The sequence below is a fragment of the Cnephaeus nilssonii genome (genome assembly GCF_951640355.1).
Source record: "Cnephaeus nilssonii genome assembly, chromosome: 17".
Classification (NCBI taxonomy): Eukaryota; Metazoa; Chordata; class Mammalia; order Chiroptera; family Vespertilionidae; genus Cnephaeus; species Cnephaeus nilssonii.
Genome location: NC_137088.1, coordinates 39,962,128 through 39,965,127, shown reverse-complemented (window position 1 = coordinate 39,965,127; position 3,000 = coordinate 39,962,128). Strand labels below are relative to the sequence as shown.

The 3,000-nt window shown below is 40.4% G+C and overlaps 1 pseudogene across 1 annotated transcript; it reads right to left on the bottom strand.

The window, feature by feature from the left end:
* Nucleotides 1-1,293: 1,293 nt before the first annotated feature.
* LOC307113701 (ferritin light chain-like) lies at nt 1,294-1,812 on the bottom strand (annotated as a pseudogene). The gene has a single exon. The product of its transcript is annotated as a ferritin light chain-like (transcript).
* Between the last annotated feature and the right edge of the window lie 1,188 nt (nt 1,813-3,000).

Below are 3,000 nucleotides of genomic sequence, written 5' to 3'. Positions count from 1 at the left end.
TAGAGGACATTATGCTAAGTGAAATAATGCAGAGAAATCATATACTATATGATTTCACTCGTATGTGGAATCTAAAAACCAAAATAAGTGAACTAACAAAACAGAAAGAAAACTCATAGATACAGAGAATAAATTGATGGTGGCCAGATGGGAGGGTTTGGGGCTGGGTGGAAAACATGAATGGATTAAGAAGTACAAATTTAAAGCTGTAAAAAAACAGCTGTAAAAATAGTCACAGGGATGTGAAGTACAGCTTAGGGAATATAGACAATAATATTATAAGAACTATGTATGATATCAGGTGGGTACTATACTTTTTGGGGTGATTACTTTGTAAGTTACATAAATTTCTGATCACTATGTTGTACATCTGAAATTAATACAATATTATATGTCAACTGTAATTTAAACATAAAATATTTTAAGAAATGAAGACATAATACAAAAACACTTTATGGGATCTTGATCTTAGCAATATGACACAATCAGTGAAATACTCAATGAAAGCACTCTAGGATTTGTTTATAGTATTCTCTTTCTGTGTCTTTTTTTTCTTGGTCTGTTTTGTAGGGATTAAAACACTTTTTGAAAAACGTTATTTGGCAGGACTTCATATAGACAGCTGATCTTTTTTACTTAGTAGCTATTATTTCTCACCCAAATGACAGATTTTTTTTTTCATTTTGCCTTAGAAAACTTGGTAGTTGGAACAGTGAGGGAGTGAGAGTCTTCTATGTTATATTTCTATTTCTAAGATCTTTCAAGTGCTGATTAAACTCATAGTCAATGCAATATTAACCAGTTGTCAATAACCAACTCTGTGCTGGAGTGCACATATGTTTCTCATCAAAAATAACATATGCTTGAATGAAAACTGCAGAACTGTACCCACTAAAGACATTTGTTATTAAGTTTCATTATTATTATTATTTTTTGGTCTCACCTGAACCACCAATTAATCATAAAATGTCAATTAGTAATGGGAAGGAAAAAGATAGGTTAATTTTTTCAATTAACATCCTGGTTGCTCTGGTTGCTGATTCCACAGAGGAAGAAGTATGGTAATCCAGTCTCTGAATTCACACTTGGCAAAATAACTTAATAGTTAATAAGAGTATTGCTGAAGTCCTCTTTTTTTTTTTTTTCCTGCAAAAAGCTTTATTGTGTCATTTGGTCCCATGCATGGAAGAGGGCTTCAGGGTGGTTAAAGAATGGCTAGTAGTTTCGGGGAGAGGCTCAGGTAAAAGCCAGACACCAGGGGATGCAGAGGGGCCCCTCAAAGCCTCTGGGCTCCTAGTCCTGCTTGAGGGTGAGCCTTGGAAGAGATACTCGCCCCGCCCAGCCTGGGGGCCGGCAGCCTGCAGAGGTGAGTCAGGTGGTCGCCCATCTTCTTGATGAGTTTCACCTGCTCACCCAGGAAGTGGTTCTCCAGGAAGTCACAGAGATGAGGGTCTGCGCGGGTAGAACACAGGACCTGTAGCTTCAAAAGGGCCTGGTTCAGGCTCCTCTCCAAGGCCAGGGCGGCTTCCATGGCGTCCTGAGTTTTGCCCACTCATCTGGGGAGGCCTCAGCACGTCCTGGAAGAGAATGCGACCACCACACTGGTTTTGCAACTTTAAGAGCCGCTCAGCGCCCTCAGCTTCTTCGCCAACTCGCAGAAGAAGCAGCCCACGCCCTCGAGAGCCACATCTCATGGTTGAAATAGTAGCCCAGAGAGAGGTAGGTGTGCGAGGCCCGCAGAGGCAGGCTGGCCAGGGGGTTGACCACAGCCTCCACCTCGGTGGAATAATTCTGACGAATTTGGGAGCTCATGGTTGTTCGGCAACAAGGAGTTAAGGCAGAAAACAAGGCGGTGTGTTGGCTGGTCCCGGAGGTGGTTGTGAAGGTGGTGACTGGATGAGACGGAGGAGAGTGGCCGGAGGCTGGAAGAAGGAGTGTCCCTGGGTCTGTTCCTTCCAAACACTGTCTGATCCCCAGCACCCACGCCGGCCAGCCTGCTGAGTTGGAAGGATTCTTGTCTTCTGTTGCCATGTCTTGGGTTGTTTTGTGATTCATCCCAGTTGGGTTTGTTTTTAGAAGTTGGTATTTATTGGTGTACACATGATGTCGGATTGCTTCAGTGACTCCGGCAACCTCTGCAAAGTTGTTCCTGAAGTCCTCTTAACCAAATTCAAAACCTGCCACTATTCCATACTAGTTGTGTGAACACAGTTAAACTCTAACTGTGTGAAATGACAACACTGATGCTAATTTTTACCCTATAGGATTGCTTAAGGTAAAAAAATGAGAAAACACATTTAAAGTATTTAGTACCGTCCTTGATATAGAGAAAGCAAGCACTGAATGTAGCAATTATCATTATTGTTTTTTCATCTGACCCTCACACCGATTTTTACAGGTGAGGAAACTGAAGTTTAGAGAGGTTAAATGACTTGTACAAAGTTTCAAATTGGATGAGTGACAGATTCATATTAGTTTCCCAAATACCTTTTGTTTCATATTGTACACTTTTGGCATGAGCGATTTAGTTCCCAGTTTTAGCTGTATCTGTCTCCCACTGAAAGCAAGATTTATGAGGAAAGGAGCTGTGACCATTTTTGCACTGTTTTCCCAGGACTTATCATAATTCTGAACTTAGCACAATTCTTATCTCTGATAAGAACTTATTGAAAAAGTATGAATTTTACACATGTAGTTTTTCATAATTGATCCCCATAATAATTATAAAGTGATAAACATTATTTTTTGTAGTATTTCATATCTGACTTGTAGGTGCATTCTCTATGTTATGCAATTAGTCTTTAATCATTCATGAGGTGTATTGTTAACTCTGCACACACATTTGCAATCATTGGATTCATTGTGAATTGTAGCATTAATGTTAATGAACCGGGCTGCCCCAAATGGTAATGGTTTGCTCCTGAACTGGATCTGTGGAAATTTCTGCAGACAGACTACCTGAGTTCTCAATCTGGCAAAGAAGAGAGAACCATCATTGCT